Here is a 23,858-nt window from a genome sequence, read left to right on the forward strand (position 1 = left end):
TTCCATAAACTCAATGCGACAGTATAGAAAGAACAAACGCTTGATTGTACTTTTAGAAAAAGTGCATAGTGCATGTTGCCAGTCAATTCAAATTATATCAAACATAACTTCCTTATTTTCAATCTTGATATCTAAAAATGCCGATACAGGGGTTACATTCATAAAGATTACATTATAAAGTGCACAACACTTGATAAAATAATAAATATTTATCTAACATATAATCACTCCCTGCATTGGTGGTTAGCTAAAAAACAGACAACTTTTTTTTTAAATATGAAGCTTTAAACCAAGAATGTGAGACAATAATATTGCTCATTATTTTATGCCTTTTTGTGTCCGACTGGTATATAGTGCTAAGTTCTGTCATTAAATATTGTCCTTACATATAAATAGTAATTTGGTAGCTCCTCTAATGTGCAAATATGCAAAAAGCTGGGCCTACCCTGTTTTGATGTTAATCATTATATACAAAGTGCTAGTGCCAAGACAGTACTGAAGCATGCAAAGTACAAATGGGAATTTTTTAAAGTGCAAAAATGCAGAAAATATATTAAAAAATGAGTTATGGTGGTGGCTACTGATAATGATGATTACACACATTTGTTGTCCACTTTGGCGCAGTGGGATGTATAGTTGACTTGACATTACAATTAGATATTTTCTCACACAATTCCTGTAGAATGTAATGACCAGGGATCCCCCTGGTATGGAAAAAGTTGTATTTCAGCAGAGCATTGCAATATATACACATCTCAACATCCAAGAGCTACATATATTATAGCCATAAGAATTAACAGTTATTATTTACTTGTTACTTCTCTTTTAGTAATTAATATGTTCAAATTTTTACATTTTCATAAGCCCTAGTGTAGTATCTGATCCTGTATTTTATTGCCCGTAACACCAACATGTACGCAGTTGGCTCACAAGAAATTGTGCAAATCTTCTCCGATATTAAGCCCTAACGGAGATTTGGTGTCAAGCTTGATTATATATGTAGATTCGAGCTGACACAAATTCCTCTCTTGGTTGCCACCCCTTTTGTTTGATGTTACTGCATCGATGATAAAATATTGCAGGCAGTTAAGGTTATTCTCATGAATTGCTTTAAAGTGCATGGCAAAGGGATAGGCTGGGTCAGAATTCACCACCGCATGGAGATGCTCCAAGATATGCACATACACTTGTAATTTTCTGCTTCCCACATAACATAAGTTGCAACTGCACTTTAAAACATATATTGTATGATCAGTTCTGCGGGTGTAGTGCTCTCTTAGGGTGATAGATTTGTCTAAAAAAGGAGTCCTATATGTGGTGGTATTAATACCAAATTTACAAGCTCGGCATGAGCTACATTTGAAAAAACCCTTTCTAGGAGAAAGCCAATTTGCTGCCTTAGATGTTTCAGGACTATTCTTCACTAAGTTGTTGCACATACAATACCCTCCGAAATGTGATGGTGGAGTTTTTGGGGAGAACCTTTTTCAAAGTAACATCTGTGAGGATGTTTGGCCACTGTTTCTTAATAATTGCTTTGATATTGTTAGCCTGCTTGCTGTAGGTGGTAAGTCATTTCATCTCTGTGATATCATTTGATGGACTACTGCCTGTGTCAGTTTATTCTAACACTTTATGTCTATCTGGATTCAGAAGTGCCTCTCTCTTTTCCTCATTGGCCTTCTTCATAGCTATGTCCACTTTCTGAGGGCTATATACTCTACCTTCAAGTCTTTTTTTTCGCTTCCGTTTGGTGTTATTCATGGGCTTCCAGCGTACTGCATGCCCTGTGAATACGGAGAAACTCTCCATATGGAATGCTCAAAATCGTGTGCTGTGGATGTAAACTACCAGCATATAATACTGTGTTTTCTGATGTAGCCTTCCTAAATAGATATGTTTTCACTTTTCCCTCTATGACTTGAACAGTGACATCTAGAAAATTAGCCACAGATACAGCTATATGGGCAGTAAAATGCAAGTTTAGATTGTTGACAGTAATATTGTCAACAAACTTAAGGGCCTGATCTTTGGTCCCCCTTCATAGAACAAAAATATCATCAATGTACCACCACCATTTTGTTATGTGCATTGACCTCTCCCGGGCGTGTCGCACCCTGAGGACATGCTCCTCCCACCAGCCCACATGTAAACATGCATAGCTGGGGGAGAAGTATGCCCCCAGCGCGACAACCCGCAGCTGCTGAAATAATTTGTGGTCAAGCATGAATACATTATTGTATAAACACTAATGTATAATTTTCAAAAGCATTTGAATATGGCAATGCATCTCAATTGGTCTTTTGCCTCAGAAATAATCAACTGCCCTTAATCCGTCTATGTGGGCTATGCTCATGTAAAGGGCAGTAACGTCCATAGTAAGAAATACATATTCTTCAGACCATACCTGGTTGCTCAATTTGAATAAAAAGTCAGTAGTGTCTTCAATGTAATTTGGCAGCTGAAGCAAGAAATCTTTAAGCTAAAGGTTGACGTATTTCGATGTATTTTCAAAGGTACTCTTGATTGCCCGAAAGAATAGGTCCACCAGGGATGGGTCAGTTCATTTTATGTACCTTTGGAATAAAATACCTGTTAGGTAACACTGGAAAATCATTGTTAAAAAACATAAATTTGTCTGTGGAGACAGGGCCTTCTCTTCTCCATATGTTGAGTTTATCCTTATAGTTCTTTTGGATCTTTTTTACTTGCGACATATTGATTTTACAATAACATGCTTTGTCGTTGAAATATCGATATGCCTCCTTTATATACTCTGTTTTGTCCCATAGCACGACGTTACCACCTTTGTCAGACTTGTTGATGACAATGGAATTATTGTTCTTTAATTTATGCTTATGTTCAAAATATTTCTTAGTTTTATATTTAGAAGTAACTATATACATATTTCTCTCCCTTCCTCTTCCTTTGTAAACTAAACAGTGTCACAAATCTTCACCAATAACATGGGATGCATAGCAATATGATAGACGCTAATACAACAACAAACAACCCATTACAGTATTAGATGGAGACAAATAGTTCTCATACAAAGAAGAAGCTAGAAAATACAAAACATTATCCCTGTAAAAAATCAATAATACAGAACTAAGACATAAGTAACAGTAGCTTCCCAGGCCAAGAGTCGTCCAGTGCGGTTAGGAAACACCCTCCTGGTAGAAGCTTCAAAACTGAAAATGCTCAAGGGGTAAGTGCCACGGAGTGGGAGGCAGTCAACAACCATGGAGTCCCAAAACATGTATTTAGAAGAACATACAGAAGTGAAGGAGGGAAAGAACAAAGTGCATGAATCCCATACAGTATCGCAAAAGTTCAACAGCAGTATGAGGTTCACGCACAATACTGAAAGTGGGAACTAGTGAGATAATGAGTTAGATATCATATGCCCTGTACTCCCAAGTGTTGGTACCCCATGCAACTAATGATGAGAGGGGTGTTGAGGGGTAATCGAATGCAGTGGTTGGATCCCATGGATGGCAAACAAAGGGGAGGAAAGCAAAAAAGGTAACCAAATGGGGAGGGCACAGGACCAAAGTGCAGTGAACCTATTTGGCTGCATAACAGCCTATCAGTCCCCCTCACCCAGTATCAGCCAAAAAGGCCGACCTGATTTGCAGATAGATTTCAAGTTTGTACCATACCTTGCATGTCAGTCTCTCATAGGATGCAGATTTATACAGTTCAGTAAGCCATTCATCAGGAGAGGGTAAGTGAAGGGTTCGCGATGGTGGAAATACAGATTATGGCAATTGTCAAAGCAGGAGAAAGAAAGTGTTTCTTGTGGAACATGAGCGTTGGGAAATCAGCCGCATTGTGTACCATAATCAGTTTCAGCATCAATGACAGGGGTATGTCCAGTGTCTCAGTGATTGTACGCCCTATCCAGCACCATATGTCAAGTATAGGAGGCCATTCATGGAGGACATGTAAATGTTGGAACCTGTCTGGCTAGTCTGCTGTGTGCAGATTGTATGGAGTCCAATACCAATTTCTAGAGAGTCTTGAATATACAGATTTTTATTTAACCCTTTAGTCCAAATCACTAAGCAGTTCCGTCCAGTCAGTGTCAGTGTCAGTGTATGCAACTTGTAGTTTATCCTGCCATTTGACATGTAACTGTAACTAATGGGGAATGGCATGCAAATGGAATGTCAGGAGAATGTAGGAACCAGCCATGGCTCCTTTAAAATGGCCCATGTAATGTAATTATCACTCTATAGTGGAATCTCGGACATCCCAAGGTGGCTTCACAAGTCTACTCCATAGGCAATGCTGTAGTTGAATATATCTCCAGCTCTGGGAAGCAGTCAGCCAGAATTCCTCCTGAAGCGATTAAAAGGACTTAAGGTTATCCTGCAATAGAAGCTGCTACATTTCCCAGAATATAGGACAGCTACCCATTCTTTTGGCAGCGTTATGCAAGAGGGGTTTGTAGGTGTGGATGTGAGCATTTTTCTGAAACAATTAATTGGTGTAGATCCAGGAGAGCACTATGGAGTGCACCACTGTGCCAAGTTTGCACATAGGCGTCTTGTGCAGATATAGGTGCTGCTTGATGACAACCCACAAAGGTACGTCTATAGCATTTGAGCATAATGCAGACAGTCGGTACAACAATAGAGCCAAATAATAGTCTTCCACTGACAGAAGACTGAAACCACCTGAAACCACCTTGGCTTCTGTGTATCACCAATCCTGGGATTTGTGGCACTCCAGACATAGGTCTTAATATCTGAGTGAATGGCTCTCAATTTAGAAAAGGTGACTGGCAACTGTAACATGGCTAAGACGTAAGCAGAACGGGGTACCATCACCAACGTGAAAGCTTGTATCCAGCCTACAAGAATAGGTTTAGTTGTGCCCATTTTGCATAGTCTGCCATGGCCCTGGCATTGAAGGGATCAATATTGTCAAACAACATCCTCCCCAATCCCCTATTGAGGTACACCCATAAGTGTTTGTTCTTTTCTGATTTCCATTGGAATGGATAGGCAGCAGTAGATGCCCTCGTAGTAATTATGGACAGGGGTAGAGCTTCATTCTTGGGCCAGTTGACTTTATATCTGGAGATCTCAAGGAAATCTGATATATCGGGCATAACGGCTGGGAGGGAACTGCGCATGTCCATAACCATGAGGAAGAAGATGACATCATCTTTCTATAAAAGTATTTTGGAAGGACCTGTATGGCAGGGACCCCTATCACTTTAGGAGAATGATAAATAGTGGATACTAGAGTTTCAATCACTAAAATAAATAATAAAGGGGACAGGAGATACCCTTGGCACCTACCCTTTTAGATTGGAAAGGAGTCCAAAAGGAACTTGCCACAATTAACATGAGTAGCTGGGGCCTCATAAATCCATCGTGCCTTAGCAATAACATCATTCCAGAGACCAAAGTTCCTTAGTGTATTAAACAAGAAGGACCACTTTTTCCTATCAAATGCTTTCTCTGCGTCAAGAGAGCAAGCCAAGGTTTTATTCTATAGGATAATTCTGGGTTCAGAGATGGTTGCGGGACATTGTCCCAGCACAAAGCCATCCTGGTTGTGATGATAAGCAAGCGAGCTGCAATTATCCTTGCTGAGACTTTTCTGCCCACATTAAGAAGGGATATCGGGTGGTAGCTAGAGTACAATTGTGGGTATTTGCCCAGTTATGGCAGGACAGCTATCAGTACCCTACTATATTTTCAGAATAAACTACCCGTTTCTCTGCTTCACTGTATGCAGTGTAAAAGGAGGCTACACATACTTGTTTAGTCCATTGATAGAATTCTCATGGGAAGCCATCTTCACCTTTGGCTTTGATGTAAGGAAGATTGGAGATTGCGTGACCAATTTCCTCTTTAGAGATTATCCTGCTGAGTAGTGTTTAGCCTTTTTCTCTCAAAAATAGTAGTGGTAGGTTCTGGATGAAGCTATTTTCCCTCCTATCATCATTGGAGAGTTCCGTACTGTACAGGCTCCAATACTGCCCAGCAAAATCTGAGGCAATTTACCGAGGATTTCTGACCTGGTTGCCGGCAGTTGACCATAGAGATGGGATTGCTATTGTTGCCTCTATCTGGCAGAGTTGAGAAGCCAAAAGTCTGCCCACCTTCTCCCCCTACTGATAATCTAGGGCTTGTGGTGAAACAACATGTATTCAGCTTTGGACATATATCAATTATTCAGTTTAATTTTAACTGATTTCGCAAATGTTGATTGGATGGGGACATGTCAGTGGTATATGGCAAGTCTTGCAACTGATATCTGCGTCAAGCTCAAACTGCCACATCCACCATGTATATTGGCTATTGAAGAATCCCTCAATATTTATCCTTATAGGTTTGCTTTATCTGCTGCCCACTAGCTTGTTCTGAGGTCAGAGAGCCTGAGTTATCTCTCAGATAGGTGGTAACATGCAACTTTAAAAGGACTTTCTCAGCTGCCGGTTTGTAGAAACAAGGATTTAGGTGGCACAGTTTCAGGATCAGTTTGTCCAACTACCCAGTCCATGCAGACGAGAATCTGCACATGATCAAAAAGTGATTGTTCCAGAATATTAAAGTCTGATATACATGCATAGTTGATGGAAGGTGGGGAAGTAGTCCAACATAGAATTGCAATCCATGCACAAATGATAGGTAAGAAAAATCTCTTTCTGAGGAGTGTAGGAAGCCCCATATATCCAACAGTCCATTGTCCTCTGAGACATCTCTCAGAACATTTCTGTCTCCACTGTGTACCACTTCGAGTGGACTATTATGGTCCATAACTGCAAATGTTGCTAAATTCGAGTCACCACCAAGAGCTGTGTGAGTGGTACCTGATTCAGCCACAAGTCTGTTCATGTGAAGAAGGATTTTCCATTCATACCGAGACTGGCTTAGATGGAGCCCACTCTCACATGTTGTTCGGTGAGCATGAAACATCTGTACAGGACTGCACCACCTTACAGTGGAGCATCTTCCCAATCAGGATAACCACCCTGCATTTCCTGGAGCTCGACGCAGTGATGCCAACCTCGATATCATAATGGGTCTCCACATTAACATAATGTATCAGCCCGTTGACATTGAGTGAGACGATGTTGAGAACAACGGTTGACATGTGAGGATACTACTGAGAGGGGATCACAGGTGCCCATCCCAGGAGTGGGAAGATGTCACTGCCTTACTGAATGTGGTCAGAGAGGATAGGTACCAATAGAAGTAAAAGGGTGCACAAACCTTGGGTGAAGGTGGACAAAAGAAAAGGGGATGGGGAAGGGAGTGTGTTGGATGATTGGCACCTAATGTACAGAATGGCACAAACTAAGGTACTGCTTGTATTTCACACTGCCAATGGGGAAATGTGGCTATATGTCTACAGTAAGACTCTATAGCACATGCCTTTCAACATGAGGTCAATATCCTCTGTGTGGGACAGGGAGCCATGGGTAAGCACAGAGGTCGCAAAGCCAAGCAAAATGTATGACACTTTGCAGTGTCATGGATGGGTGACGGTGGATATCCCAAGGAGACAAAAAAGAAAGAAAGGGGGGGACATAAAAACATATGGTGCCTACTCATGCCAGGATAGGTCATCTCTTCTCTGGACACCAGCAGAGCCATAAACATTTAATCCACCATGTTCCCGATACCTGAAATGAGAGGTGTGACCCCTGGACATGGACAAGATATTGGCCAAACAGCAATGTGTTCATCCATATCAATAAACAGTAAGAATGAGAACCCATGTGCATGCTGGATCACAAGTGGAAAGCCATCATGATAAAGATTATAAGAACAAGACAGTTAATTTTACAAGACACGCCATATGCTATATTCATACCATTCCATCAGAAACTTGGATGGTGGCAATGAAGCATTAAGTCTCGGCCCCACCGTAAAGGAACCCAGCGTGTTTCAGCAGTGATTTGGACTTATCAGGGCATGTGTCGTGTATGATGGCCTCTACAGTTTTTATAAGGTTCTCTCTCTCAAGCTGATGTTTGTATATTTGGTCTTGGGATCTTCGAAGAGGGCCAATCACTTTCCTGTCTCTTTGATAAAGGGGGGCCACAGTGGGCTGAGCCAATGCAGTGTCCATCTCCGAACTCTCCAGATCTGTGGGTTTGTGAATGTCCTTAGAATTCCAATCTTTCATTATCCACATTCTAGTTGGATACTCCAAGACAGGGAAGTAGAACTAAAAAGACTTTACGTGTGCCATTGATTTCCATGGAAAAATCAGCCAAGATGAGAGTTTTAAAAAGTTCAAAATCATAAGCTTCATGTTTGCGTGCCACCAGCAGGATTTGTCTAGCATGCTTATGATGGAGGAGGCAAGCTATAATCAGTCATGCCCGATCCCTGGTAGTCAGCTTGTCAGCTTGGATCGTGTGCGCCCATGGAGCTCCAAGGGTGGTGTGAAAGTTAAGCCCCTAAGACATGGAATGAGTCTTGCCAAAAAGCCCTTGACATCATTTTTCTGGAAAGACTCATGGAGTCCATAGAGATTGATATTATCCCTCAGGAATCGATGCTCCAAGTAAATTACTTTGTTCCAGAGGTGCTAGCTCTCCCTGTCCCAGGTCTGAGCATGTTCCAGCATAAAGTTTATGTTCCCCCACTCTCCAGAAAATAAGGTCTACTTTCTTATTGAAGGCTTCAAGTTTCATACAGAAAGATTGCACTTTGGTTGTGAGATCCAAAATAAATTCTGGAGTCCATTATGCCAATAGTGGCTCCAATTGCAGCTGTCTCCCTGAGGATCACCTCCATGGCAGTCTCCTGTGACACTAGGGCAGCTGGCACTGGTTTGGCGTAGATTGGCAGTCCAAGTACGGTCCTTGCTAAAGTGTAAGGAGGAGGAAGAGGGAAAATGAATGCTGCAGGGCCCAGCAAAGGCAGTTCCACTGGGATCGTGGGTTACGCTCCTGACCACGGTCTCACTGCGTTGTCCACATCTCCCTGGGTTGTTCCGATCTCCAAAAGGCAGAGGAAGATGGCGGTAGTAAAGCCACTTTTAAAGAAACCTTGTATGGACCGTGATGAACTGAAGAACTATCAGCAGATCTCTTTGCTCCCTGTTCCAGCTAAGATCCTGGAAACTGACTTGAACTTTCATCTCAGCACCTACCTGAAGGATCACCACCGACTTGATGGTTCGCAACATGGGTTTAGAAGCCACCATAGCACAGAAACAGCACTGTCGGCTGTTTTCAACAACATTTGGACTCAAGTGGATGCAGGACATACCACTTTCCTTGTTCCACTTGACCTCACCGCAGCCTTCGATACCGTCTCCTCACAGGCTGATTGATCGCCTTAGAGACATAAGCATTGGGGGATCGGCCTTGGGGCTTCTTGACTCCTTTCTTAGTGAGTGGGCACAGACGGTGAAGCTTGGTCAGTTCTACTCAGCCCCCAAACCCTTGTTGTGCGGTGTTCCCCAGGGCGCATGCCTGATTCCTACTCTTTTTAATATCTATGTCGCTCCTCTTGCTAAGGTTGTGAGATCCTTTGGTTTGGAGGTGCTATCCTATGCAGATGTCTTCCAAATAATGGTGTCTATTATGCATAGTATAAGTGATTCGGCCCTTAATTACAGGAACTGCATGCAGGCAGTTTCCTCCTGGATGGTGGAAAATGTTCTGAAATTAAACGGTGAGAAGACGGAGGTCTTGATTTTTGGGAGCAAACAGTCGATCTGATCCACTGACTGGTGGCCAGATGAGCTTGATGTCTGTCCCTGGCCGGTTGCCCATGGGGAAACCCTTGGGGTTATCAGGGACATTTCATTGTCACTAAGCCTTCAGGTTAGCAGGACAGTCTCTACCTGTTTTGGAATTATTAGGATCCTCAGAAAAATCTCCCATTTTCTCTCCTTTGAAGGACGTAAGCAGGCCGTCATTGCTCTGGTAAAGTCCAAATTGGACTATTGTAATGCCCTTTATTTGTGCACTAACAAGGGTCGAGTTCAATGTCTGCGTATGGTGCAGAATGCTGTAGCTAGGCTGGTGATGAATCTACCAAAATTTCATGCAATCACAGCGTCCATCAAGTTGCTGCACTGGTTGCCGAAGGATCGTGGGATCCTTTTTAAGACTCTGTGCTTGACTCACAATGCCTATTATGGCTCAGGCCCTGAGACGATCAAAGATATTGCCCATCGCTGCGTTCCCAGCAGGCGGCTCCGGTCTGCAGATAAGAATCTGCTTACTTTACTGAGATTTAAGAAGGTGAAATGGGGAGGTAGAGCTTTTTCCACTGTTGCTTTTAAGCTGTGGAACTCCCTCCCGGGAAGAACTCTCGGGGCAGGCGTCTTTTTCACGTTTTTGTAAAGCCTTAAAGACCTGACTCTTCTCACAGCCCTCAGTATAAGCATGTCTTTCCGTCTGCACCCTTGTGTTCCGCTTACAGCGTCTTGATGCCCTTGGGCTAAGTTTGCGCTCTACAAGTCCAATATTCATTAATTCATTCAAGTAGGCTTATGGAGTGGGGGGGCCATACACCTGGCCCCATCTGATTGTGAGGCACTCTCAGGGCCCAAGGTACCCCAGGGACTCCACAAAACCAGGGGTAGGAGGCAAAACGTCAGGAAGACAGCTGGGCAGAAGGTGAGGGAACAGCCACAGCAGTATTGGGCAGCTAGGTTAGTAGCCACATAAGCAGAAAGGATGTGCCGGCAGAAGTTGGGCACATTGCATGGGCTCCAGTCTCAGGAAGGCGCAGGCTTACCGGACAGTTCTGTAGCTGTGCACTGTCCCAGGGGTCCTCTATGAATGCGCAATCTTCCCAGCTGCAGATGTGGTGTTTACAGCGCCCATCCTGCTACACGGCCTTGTCCTTCCCCTTGTCCCACCGGAGCATCACGTTAAGGAGAAAATCGTGAACCATGGGCAGACTTCACTCTTCAAATTAGGTTATTAAAATATGTTATAATTAAATAATTAATATATCCTGTATTTATATATTTTTTACATTAAATCATATTTATTAGCATATTTAAGAATTTTAAATAGCCTAATTTAATTTAACATTATTACCAATGTGGTTTTGTTTTAATTCCCTAGCTCTATATTTTTATAAGGGGGGGCTGCAAGCAACAGATTGTCCTAGCCATAAATAAAAACGGAGATGAAGTGGCCTCCAACTTCAATCTGGGAATGCTGGCCATAAGTAATTGGATGACACAAAACTGCTTGAAACTGAATTCCGATAAAACGGAGGTGATGTTGTTCGGAAATCTTTCCCCTGCCTGGTCTCCCACATGGTGGCCTGTTGCCTTGGGACCTCCCCCCTCCCCTGTAACCAAGGCCAGGAATCTTGGAGTTATACTGGACACCAAACTCACCTTCATGTCTCACGTCAACGCGGTAGTATCTTCTTCATTCTACACTCTGAGAATGATAAAAAAACTTCTACCTTACCTTCCAATGAATACAAGAAAAACTCTGATCAGCGCACTTATCATGGCCCGCATGGACTACTGCAATGGCCTGCTAGTCAATGCTCAAGAAGGTGTCCTAAAGAAACTGCAACTTGTGCAAAATGTGGCGGCCAGATTGATTACTGGACTTCCCAAGTACGCCTCTATCTCCGGAACTCTCCGGGAGCTCCACTGGTTGCCAGTGAAGAAAAGAGCCAAGTTCAAGGCTCTTTGTATTGCCTACAAGGCAATTCATGATCAAGGACCAGCGTATCTGAAAGACTCCTTTTGTCCTTACGAACCTACCAGATCCCTACGATCATCAACCGCTGGACTACTCCAAGTCCCGAGGACAAAAAGAGTTTCCTGGGGAGACAGATCCTTCATAGTAACTACCACTAAACTTTGGAATAGTCTACCATCCTACATCAAAACCTCCACTTCTCTGCTCTCCTTTCGCAGACAGATAAAAACCTGGCTGTTTAAGCAATAATCTCCTCATGAGCTAGTTCGTTTCACTCAGCGCCGAGACACCTACGGGTAATTGAGCGCTTAACAAATAGCCTAAATAAAATAAATAAATAAATAAACAGTGGTTGGTCATGTGTGATGTGTGGTGCTGGATTTCAACTGCTTTATTTTGTTGTTTTTCAGTCGTAACTTACACTCTGATTTTGGGAATAGCCAAAAGTAGTAAACTTACTCAAAAAGTGTATGTTAGGTCCATCATTTTCAGTTAACCATTTTACCTTTTTCTGTTGGTGAAAATGATGTCACGAATGCTCTTTTCTTTCAATAACTTGTACTCAATCGCATTTTATCTATTTTTTCATTTCTCTGAAGCATTGTTGAAGGATGGTATACTAATGCTCTATTCGCACAGTAAGGGCACTTTGAAGAAACAGCATCTTCTCTAAATACAATAAAAATACTATGTGATTGATAGTCTCAACTACAGAACTAGAGCCGGGCAATACATTTGGTTAAACCATCGTAAGTAAGTTACTCAGATGCTTTCATATGCCAGTTTCCTCCCATCCACAAGTTACAGATATGTTAACAATTCACATCTCAGAGTTATTTAGTATAAGTTATCCGAAAAAAAAGCCTTATGTCTTGACATTTGGCTAAACCCCAAGATAACTTTGCTGCGCTATAATACACAACGTTAATTATTATATATTTTTACATTAAATGCTCAGTTGGACTGAGTTAGAAGGAAATACATATTCTGTTGCAATGAAAATAATTAGAGCTGTGGGTATTTCGACAATATTGTTGTTGCAGTTAGAAATGTCCGTAAATAGACTTATAGAGATGGTGTTTTTAGCAGTTTTGTGAGCGCAGTTTGTCTATAAACCACAAGGGTTTTACAGCTGCTCTTTGGAATGACACACTATCATTAGATAGCCGATTGCAGATACAATACCCACAGTTTATTTACTTTTCACAGACAGAATACACTTTTTGAACAAAGGTTGCTGATGGACATTGATAAACTTGGCAGTGCATTTTGATGTTTTAATCATTAAAACCATCACGCTGCTTACACAGTAAATGTTTGATAAGAATGACAACAGACTGAGGAACGCATTTCTAGGCCCCCATTGGACTAAATCAATAATTCAAGGGGGTTAGGTCACTATTCCAAATTATGGCACATTATTAATAAGCATTCAATTATCCCTATGGAATATGGGTATTGAAACCAAGGTTCTTGGTATACAAACTGTATCTAATCCCTATCCCAATGTACAAACTACTCCTATTCCATATCAATGGCTGCCATCACATAGACCTCTGGGAGTTCTCGTCTCTTTCTTCTGGGTTCACCACTGCTTCCACAGTGTTAACTTTCTAGAAAATAAAATACAACAGATTTCTCCCTCCAAGTCAAAAGCTATAATAAATATGACTGGCTCAACATGAAATGCTCATGTACAGTCTCTTGATCCAACTCTAAAACCGTAAGTAAAAATTCACACAATCATAAATCATGGACTTATGCCTATAATTTCTGTAGCATTTTAAGTCGCGGGGATTCGCAGTAAGCCCAGAACTATAGATAAACTGAATGCAAATTGTAACTTACCGTTTGCACCCCTGTTTCTATGCACTTAATCATGAGTATTGACTGCACAGCGGACGATCCGCATGAGTGAATGCAGCAGGTTTGTGAATCTTAAACATAAACGTTTACGAGGAATCTATCATTCCTACAGAAGGAACATACCTTTCACCTTGGAGAAACACACTCTTCTGCACTCAATACAATTGTAAATACTTCCTTTCTTTCCTACCCTGAAAACACGCCTACCCCTTTCACAGGAACAGTTTTACATGCGTTTCCAGGGTGAGAAATGCAATCTGTATACTCCAATTCATACGAACCTGTGACTGTCTACTGCCTTTTATATGGTCATTTGCATCAGAGCGACTTTCCTCTTCAAGTCCTAAACTTGACGCAGCTTGACATTTGCTATACCATCTGACTTTCCAGTGAATTCTCTTATATATCCTTCTCATGAGAAAACAATGAACACCCATTTGCATACATAAGTTCCAAAAAATGTGCAACTGTGTTCAATTACAAGTGCAAATTACTATTAAAAAAACATGAATTTACACCTATAAAATGATATACCCCTCCCATATCGTCCTCACAGCAATGGTTGAAGGAAAACCGTTTTTTTTATACTGCAAAACTAGCCGAAAGGCAGCGCAGTGCTGCACAGAGTACAAGACTAGGACACACTCAGTGTGTGATTGGAGGGGAAACTCATTCCAAGAGCAAAAGAGTTCTGTCACTGTATCATTACATATTGATGATTAAAAAGGATGCTTCTTCAGGGTTGTGGAAGTCCGGCTGGATATGAGGATATTGTTCCTGATGACTGGTGCATAGATTGAAAAAGCCCGTATATTCATATTTTCTTTTTTGCACTTTTTCATCCTCAATCTGATGGTGTCCTGGCTGTGTCAGTAGCCATCAGAGATGTTGAGCTTATGAGCCAGACAGGTAATGGTGCCAGTTGTAGTGACTTAGTAGATGAAACAGCTAGATTTGAAGATAAGGAAAAACAGTGGTATTTCATCTAGGTGGGGTGATGTGATCATATTTCTTCAGGGCTGAATGTGGGGTACTGCTTCTTGAAGGATGCATCTGAGACAGCGGGTGAGGAGTTTGGCAAACCACAGAGGAGGGCACTGCCACCATCAGATGCAAAAGTATGAGAGCTTAAACTGCACGTCTCAAATCTTTTTCTGGGAGGAATCGTTTCACTTTCACAGTTAGTACCTTGTCATGTTAGTTTTCAGGAAGATATGTTACTTGAGGGTGAGATTTTTGTCTAGGCTGAATTCAACATAACTGTCCTTAGATCAAAGTAAGTAAGTACTTTTGTAGCACAGTTAGTAGCACAGTTATTAAAACGCCATTATAACAGGGATTGGAAGCAATCAGATCGATAAAATAACAGTGCTATGCATAAAATTGCAGTTTTTCCACTGACCCAAAACAAAGATATGTACAACTGGATCACATCCCAAGATATAGCTTACGTTCTAAAAAGAGCTGCATTGCATTGCATCAAAGGACTGCACATTATTCCTGTCATGTTCATACCATAGTTAAGCTCTGCACATTGAAATGACATTCTCTACAAGAATCTGGAGGCTATGAATTTAAATGCCAGTCTTAAATTTAGCTTCAGTTGAGATGGTACGGTCAGTATCTAGAGGGTCATACACTTTAGTTCTACATCTATTCAAGTCAGAGTGACCGGAGTCACTTGCTGCAATACCAGATTTTATTCCAGCGTAAAGGAGGAAGAATAAATCATCGAATATGGACCGGTGTGGTTGATGGTTTACTTGCATCTAAATTTTATCATGAAGGTGGTCAAATCTGTGCAACTAAACATAAAAATTAGTTGATTGTTAATCTGAAGCTTCCTTCAGCGTCTTAACTGCATGTTCTTTACAATTCACGAAGCTAGCTGCAAACTGCGATGATTGCATGGAAAAACAGGCTGAAATTGTTCCTATAATGTTTTTTGAATCTGACTATGCCCATATAAGAACACACTGACATTTGAATTATGACTGTTATCTGATTTGTTCATAATTTAGTTTGCTGCTAAAGGGTCTTGGGATCAAATGTTTTTAACTAGTATTTTTAAATTGTTGTTTTATGAGAAGTTTTTATTATTTTAAACTGTATTCCTTTTTGCAATGATCAAGTGATTGATAGACTAAATATTCTTCTTCTTCTGTTCCTATAATGATCTGATATGTAACTGCAAGAAGACTTGACATAGCCAGAAGCGTCTTTGCACCAATAATGGCTCAAAGTATGTTCAATAGAGACTCTGTTGCTGACCCCCAGAGTATGCAGACCTGAGTCAATAATTCGGCATATTGGCCAAATCGGTATTCTTTAAGTCAAATTATGCTGCACCTTACCGTAGTAATTCTTTTTCACTGTGAAGATTCGGTGAATAGTCCAGAAAGCTTAAAATGCTGCCTTCATTGTATAGAAGAAGGGTCGAGCTAATAAAGGCAAGCCCATTTACAGCTTCAATGCCAAGATCTCTCAAAATTAATTTTGCCTACTTCAGGAATATTCTACTTAACACTTTAGGAGGAATGGAAGATTCCCAAAAATCTTTAGAATTAGATGAAAGTTAGGGCTCAAATCTGTTCAGGCTCATGTGATTGAGCCAGGTTTGGGCTAATTATTGCTTATGTTTTTGGCGAACAGTAGTAATTCTGTTTTGGTGAGGTTAATCATCAGGCAGTTGCTGGACATCTAAGTCTGTATGAATTGCAAGCAATGTTTGAGGTGTTGGATGGCTGGAACAGAGGAGACCTTCAACATATAAAACATACCAAACACTCTATACACATTTAACTTTGCGAGAATCTGTAAACAAAAAAGCAAATTTCAAAATGACTAAAAGGCAATTCAAGAAGGAGCTGACTGAGGCTGAACACACTAGCAACAACCTGAGCACATACTATGCACATCCAAAAGGGAGACGGACAAACCCCTCTGCAAAAGACACCAAAGGAGCTAAAATAATGGTATCAATTGAAATGAAAGGACTGCTCAAATCCATAGGAGAGGTCAGAAAACATACAAGGGGAGACATTCGCATCATTTATTATGTGATATCCCATCTGGATGCCGGAAAAAACAAAATTCTTGCCTCCCAGTGGAAATAAAAGGACCTCTAGATACTTTCTAAGTCCAACATCATATACATCTTGGAATTCATCTCTTGTGACTAATCAGCATACTGTTACTCTCTGATCAAGCATTCCTCGTGTAGCTACAATCAGGTTTCTCATCATTCAATCCATTGAAATGCTTACAATCAGCTTGCTGAGCCACGTCCAGATACATGTCTGAAGAAATTCCTGCCCTCCTTACAAAACATCTATCATCCATGATCATCCGGAAGGGAGTTCTTCCAGGATCCTGCAGCATGCTATATTCAAGCCTCCTCTGAAGAAATTAAGTGCTGATGTGAAGGAGCTGTCTAAACATTGCCCAATTTCAAACTACTCTTTCCACAGCAAAATACTGGAAAATGAAGTCATGAGACAAGAAATATCGGTTTTTAATCTTATATTACATGACCATCATTCTAGCATCAGATGTCTGAGAGGTATAAAATCTGACCGGCATGCATCAGAGGAAAACCACTCTCCTTGAATGACATTTTGAAATCAGTAACCATTCTTTTTTACCTTTCAGAAGCTTACATCCTATATATACAATTACAACTGGAAAACTGACCAGTGAATGATGATATCATCATAGTAAGCCTGAGCCACATGTTTAAATTGATGCAAGCTATCTTCCTAAGCTATCTTCCTATGTTTGTACAGAGCAATGTCAAAGAATAAGTAACTAGGAAGAGCTTTTCAGATCAATAACTTTTTTTCGGGTCCATCACTTAGGTATGCATCCTTTTGACAGTGAGAAACTTTGAAAACCTTTTCAAAATCAAGCTTTCTTCATTCTTCATGTTTATTCGGTGGCCAAGGGTACTAACTCGCAATATCCCATGCTTCTCTCATTTTTTACAGGTAACAAGAGACCTTCTTATGACACCCCTACACTATTGCAAGATCCTCTACTCCCAAAGCAATTCATCAGCGGTCTACAAAGGCTTCAAAATAAGACTGCCAGACTCTGCCCAAAACCTACAGAGAAGAGACCTGGTTAAACCTGCTCTGTGCTTCTCTGCCCCCCTGATAGAATCAAATTCAAGGTTCTCTTTATTGTAGACAAAGCATACTGGGCAAATTTCCAATGTATTTACAAAGACTAGTGCTTTATATAAGTCACATTGAATCGGAAACTTTACAGCTGAAAACTTGATAACCTAGCATTTATACATAGATGAAGCACAGTCAACCAAGGTAGCAGAATGCCCTGATGTTAAACTGGGGTGTGAACTAACAAATTGTGCTTCTGAAAGAATTAGAAAAATGAATCATGGAGGGTCAACTACAACTAAATTTGACTCTCATAGTGATGCATTGAAGTATATCTGATTGAAAACTAACACTAACTTTCACTAAATTAATTCTAGCTCTCTCTAAATCAATGGTACATTTTCAGATCCATCTTTAATACAAGATGACTCTTGGTGCTATTTAAAGTGACATAATAAAGAAGTAAATCATTAAAAACAGTCCCATTGTAAGTTAGCAGTACAAGTCCAGCCTGTCAGCTATATCTTGGTCAGTTATAATATTCTAGAAAAATATATTTTCTCATTGGTGGGACTTAAGTCACCACCAGGATAAAAATCAAATCATTTATAATGTGAATATCAGCAATAGTAGTGATGGAGCAAGGATTCGCATGTTACGCAACTTGCTTGAATTCAAACCCCTCGCATAAACATTAATATAGTAATCAACCTGTTTCCGTTATTCATTTTGCACTTTTACACTACACGTGGGTGTCCCAGAGACGCTTGCCTATGTGTTTATTAATCCTAACTACGCTTGCAACTAACATGGTCGCTGCTATGCAGGATTTCAGTCTGCGAATGCGTCGGTCATACCCATGTGATGTGACGCAGGGATTTTTTCGCTCATGCGCAGTATTGCTAATATGACCGCTTTGTTTTTAACATGCTCTCTGCTTGCCACCGCTGCTCTGGCTCAGCTGTTTATTTCTGCTTAACTCCTAATGCTATAGATATTATAAAGTAAGGAGTGTAGTGTAGCTATTCATGGTATACAGTGTATTCATTTTTTCTGTGTTTCTAAATTGTTTTCGCTTACTTTTCACGTAACATTCTCCGGGGGCCTGGGAGGAGAGGTGCTGCTCCATCTTGGAAGCCCATGTGTCACCAATCACGTGATAGGGGACGTGCGAGGCTCGCAGCAGTGGAACTCAGCCAGCTGGCTGCCGAAGCTAAGATGCTCCTGGGAAAGTGACCCCTGCTACAGGAGAAAACTTCGACTTGTACCTGAAAATGGTAAATTTTATGATAATGTTTGTGTGCCCTATTGTTTTGGCAATCTTATGCCATGGGAACTGGAATGTAAGGGGTGGATTCAAGTAAATGAATATTAATTGTGGGAACACCAAATTCTAGGTGGTGACAATGACCTAACCACCTCTCTTGTCCAATCCGAAATCAGGGATCTCTACACTTGCAACATTTGTGGGTGGTCTACTGACCCGAAAACAGTATAACAGGCCTAGTTTTAGCTAGAGAAATTGTCCGGCTTGTCCGAATAGCAGACCTGTCACTGACCCTACGAACTCTATAGGTGATTGATACAGAGAGCTGCGGAGCACTCTGTCCGTAATTTCCACAAACTTAGTCTGGGGTGGAGGAACTTTTAAGTGCTGGTGAAGCACTTTGGTGGGAGATTCGAAAACCCAATCGGGGTTATTGGCAGATTCCTTGCAGAGAGGGCGTAGCGCAGGCGTTGCATCCGAAGCTGCAGGTGTTGGTCGTACCCTTCCGTGAGCCCAGTCCTGATCCAATCCTGGGGTGATCCTATCCTGACTGTCCATGAGCTGTACCTGCTCGCCTACTGGCATTCCAAGTCCTTGAGGGTCCTTTCCCGCCTTTCCCAACTGACCCATGGCCAGGGTTAGTCCTCATTCTGTCCAAGGTAAATATAAATTATATGTGGGTGTTCGTCCTTCTAAATCTTTCTCTCCTATTTTCCAAATAAAGCAATCTTGCCTGTCATTTATCTCTGACCTTTAAAACTCTGACGAAAATATTCGTTTAGCATGTTCCTTATCTCTCCCCTACCCTTACTCAAATGCTGAATTGTTTGCATATTTAGTATGTTCCACTGTTACACTTCCTATAGAAGTTGCACTTATTCTGAAGCACAAAACCTCCCAGTTTATTCCAATTAGCAATTAGTAGTATGTTCCTTTGTTCTTACCTATCCTTTAGTGATGAAATAGCATGTTCCTCTCAATAGTATCCTTCTAAATATTAATGATTCTCACTCTGATTCATAGATATATTGTGTTTTTGATCCTGGTTATAGACGTTCTCATTTGTGAAAATTTCATTCTCATGGCATATGAAAACCTTTTATGATTTAGATAAAACTTTTAAAACTTCCTGTGTTTGTGGTTATTACAAGGTTATATACAAAATATAAATGTATGTGGTATTATTGTTATCTGCCTAATCTTAAATTTATTTAACAACAAGGGGTGGTGAGGGACAGAGTTTCTGAATTAAGCAGAATACTCTCACCCAGTCAAGAGATCAGGGCTAGATCCAACACTGTTTTTTAGCTCACTGCACCATCCCAGCTCAGAACCTGGCTATATGCAAATTAGTCTGTTCCTGTCCCAGTGCATGATGGGAACAGGGCAAACCAAACTACCAAGCCAATTCTTACACTGGGAAGGAAACAAGCTCCCGGGGACCGGTTTCTGGCATTTCAGCCGTCGTCGGCCCGGTTTGCTTGAATCATGATGGTGCAATGAGCAAGGGACTCACATCTGAGTATACCCTTCCACGCTTAGGGTGGACAAAATATTTAACAACAAGGGGTGGTGAGGGACAGAGTTTCTGAATTAAGCAGAATACTCTCACCCAGTCAAGAGATCAGGACTAGATCCAACACCGTTTTTTAGCTCACTGCACCATCCCAGCTCAGAACCTGGCTATATGCAAATTAGTCTGTTCCTGTCCCAGTGCATGATGGGAACAGGGCAAACCAAACTACCAAGCCAATTCTTACACTGGGAAGGAAACAAGCTCCCGGGGACCGGTTTCTGGCATTTCAGCCGTCGTCGGCCCGGTTTGCTTGAATCCTGATTGTGCAATGAGCAAGGGACTCACATCTGAGTATACCCTTCCACGCTTAGGGTGGACAAAATATTTAACAACAAGGGGTGGTGAGGGACAGAGTTTCTGAATTAAGCAGAATACTCTCACCCAGTCAAGAGATCAGGGCTAGATCCAACACCGTTTTTTAGCTCACTGCACCATCACAGCTCAGAACCTGGCTATATTCAAATTAGTCTGTTCCTGTCCCAGTGCATGATGGGAACAGGGCAAACCAAACTACCAAGCCAATTCTTACACTGGGAAGGAAACAAGCTCCCAGGGACCGGTTTCTGGCATTTCAGCTGTCGTCGGCCCGGTTTGCTTGAATCCTGATGGTGCAATGAGCAAGGGACTCACATCTGAGTATACCCTTCCACGCTTAGGGTGGACAAAATATTTAACAACAAGGGGTGGTGAGGGACAGAGTTTCTGAATTAAGCAGAATACTCTCACCCAGTCGAGAGATCAGGGCTAGATCCAACACCGTTTTTTAGCTCACTGCACCATCCCAGCTCAGAACCTGGCTATATGCAAATTAGTCTGTTACTGTCCCAGTGCATGATGGGAACAGGGCAAACCAAACTACCAAGCCAATTCTTACACTGGGAAGGATTCAAGCTCCCGGGGACCGGTTTCTGGCATTTCAGCCGTCGTCGGCCCGGTTTGCTTGAATCCTGATGGTGCAATGAGCAAGGGACTCACATCTGAGTATACCCTTCTACGCTTAGGGGGTCATTATGATAGCGGATTTTCCGCATCCTCGGGGCCGGCGGAAGCCACCGCCGGCCCCGAGGATGCGGAAAATCCGCAGCGGACTGACCAAAGACCCACCAACAGATTAGGATGGCTGGTGGGTCCTAGTTTCCGTCCGCAGCTGTTCCGCCGCGGTCGGATTACAACCGCGGCGGAAAAGCTCTAATATGGTGACGGTGTCTTCCAGACACCGTCCACCATATTAGGATGGCCAGTAAAGTATGCTTTTCCGCGGTGGGTTTTCTGCCGCGGAAAAGCATACGGAACTTCACTGCGGGGGCCCGTTGCGGGCCCCCTAGGTGAAGGGGGGGTGGGGGTGCACATGGGGGGTACCTATGGTACCCCCCTGCATTTGCATGCAGAAAGCGGCAGGCACCGCGCAGTGCCTGCCTCTTTCTGCATGCAAATGCAATGCGTGCATTTTTAACATTGCCGCGGGTGCAGCTTGAAGCTGCACCCGCGGCAATGTTAAAAATAGAGGATGTGACCGCCAGGGTGGCGGTCACATCCTAATTGCACAGGAGGGAACTCCGCATGCCATGCGGAGGTTCCCTCCTGCTCTGGGGTCGCGGACGGACGCAAGTCCGTCCGCGATCGTAATCGACCCCTAAGGGTGGACAAAATATGAATCGTTTTTGGCCACTATAGGTGTGGCAGGGTATACTCAGACATGAGTCCCTTTCTCACTGCACCATCAGGATTCAAGCAAGCCGGGCCGAAGAAGGCTGAAATGCCAGAAACCGGTCCCCGGTAGCTTGTCTCCTTTCTGGTGAAGAATTGGCTTGGTAGTTTAGTCTGCCCTGTTCCCGTGATGCACTGGGCCAGGGACAGACTGATTTGCATATAGCCAGGTTCTGAGCTGGGATGGTGCAGTGAGATAAATAACGGTGATGGATCAAGCCCTGATCTTTGGACTGGGTAAGAGTGGTCTGCTTAATTCAGACACTCTGTTCATCACCACCCCCTTTTCTGAATCGTTTTTGACCACTATAGGTGTGGCAGGGTATACTCAGACATGAGTCCCTTTCTCACTGCACCATCAGGATTCAAGCAAGCCGGACCGAAGAAGGCTGAAATGCCAGAAACCGGTCCCCGGTAGCTTGTCTCCTTTCTGGTGAAGAATTGGCTTGGTAGTTTAGTCTGCCCTGTTCCCATGATGCACTGGGCCAGGGCCAGACTGATTTGCATATAGCCAGGTTCTGAGCTGGGATGGTGCAGTGAGATAAATAACGGTGATGGATCAAGCCCTGATCTTTGGACTGGGTAAGAGTGGTCTGCTTAATTCAGACACTCTGTTCATCACCACCCCCTTTTCTGAATCGTAATCTTAAATTTAGCTCCTGATCCATTGTGGTCATAGGTACCTGTTTTCGAGGATTGGTAAGTCAGGTACACATGAAATATATAGAAATTCAGAACCCCAAATTACTGATAGCGCTGTGAAGGTTACCTGATTCACAAAAATGTATTGATGGGCCCAATAAGCGTATATATTTTGGTAAATAAGGATCGGGTGACCTGCGCGCTCTATCAGTAATTTTCTGGTAGCAGAGCTATGGTTAGGACTAGTTAAGATAGGTAGATAAGATATTTGCTGATGAAACCGTGAACATAAAATGTGCTGCTAAAAATAAAAATCTTTTCTTTCAGTTATCGATCGATCTAAATACTATTGGTTTTGAAATGGTATAAAAGTATTATTCTGTGAAATGCTGCTAAATTATTGAATGTGATTAACAAATTGTTAGTGATTGTTCTATGTTGTCTGGAATCCCCGGGGAATAGTATAGCGGGTGGTGAGCAGAATCCACATGGCTGTGAGGTCACTGGCTGCGAGGAAGATTAGTGCATGGTTAGGTAGAACCGGAAGCGCTAATTAGGGTTGTCTGAGTGAATAGTTGAATAAATGATAGCAACGAGTCCGCTAATGAAACTTTAGTTGTGATATTACCTAGTAAGGGTCACACGAAGAAGGAGTAGTAGGTTCATCGGAGCTTAAATGATAGCAAAGGAGTGCCTTGGTGAAACATTAGACTTAGTATATATCCCGGAAAGAGTGGATGAGTCAAAGAAGTAACAGGTTCTCCAATGCTTGTGTGAAAGGGAAGGCAGAAGGGTCTATCCGTAGTGTATGAAAGGTAGACAGAAGAAGTTTACTTGCATTGAAACTTTTTTTTTCTTTAGACACTCGAGCACAGTGGCGAATGTTATACGTTGTTAACTAAATTGAGCACTTGCACTTTAAGAAAAATTCAAAGTTTCCGTTACCTTGTGAAGGAGGGAGTCGGTCGCTGCTATTGGTTGAAACAGCGGGCGTGTAACGAAGCTGGTATTGTAAAG

Source organism: Lissotriton vulgaris, chromosome 4_1, assembly GCF_964263255.1.
Source record: "Lissotriton vulgaris chromosome 4_1, aLisVul1.2, whole genome shotgun sequence".
NCBI classification, from domain to species: Eukaryota; Metazoa; Chordata; class Amphibia; order Caudata; family Salamandridae; genus Lissotriton; species Lissotriton vulgaris.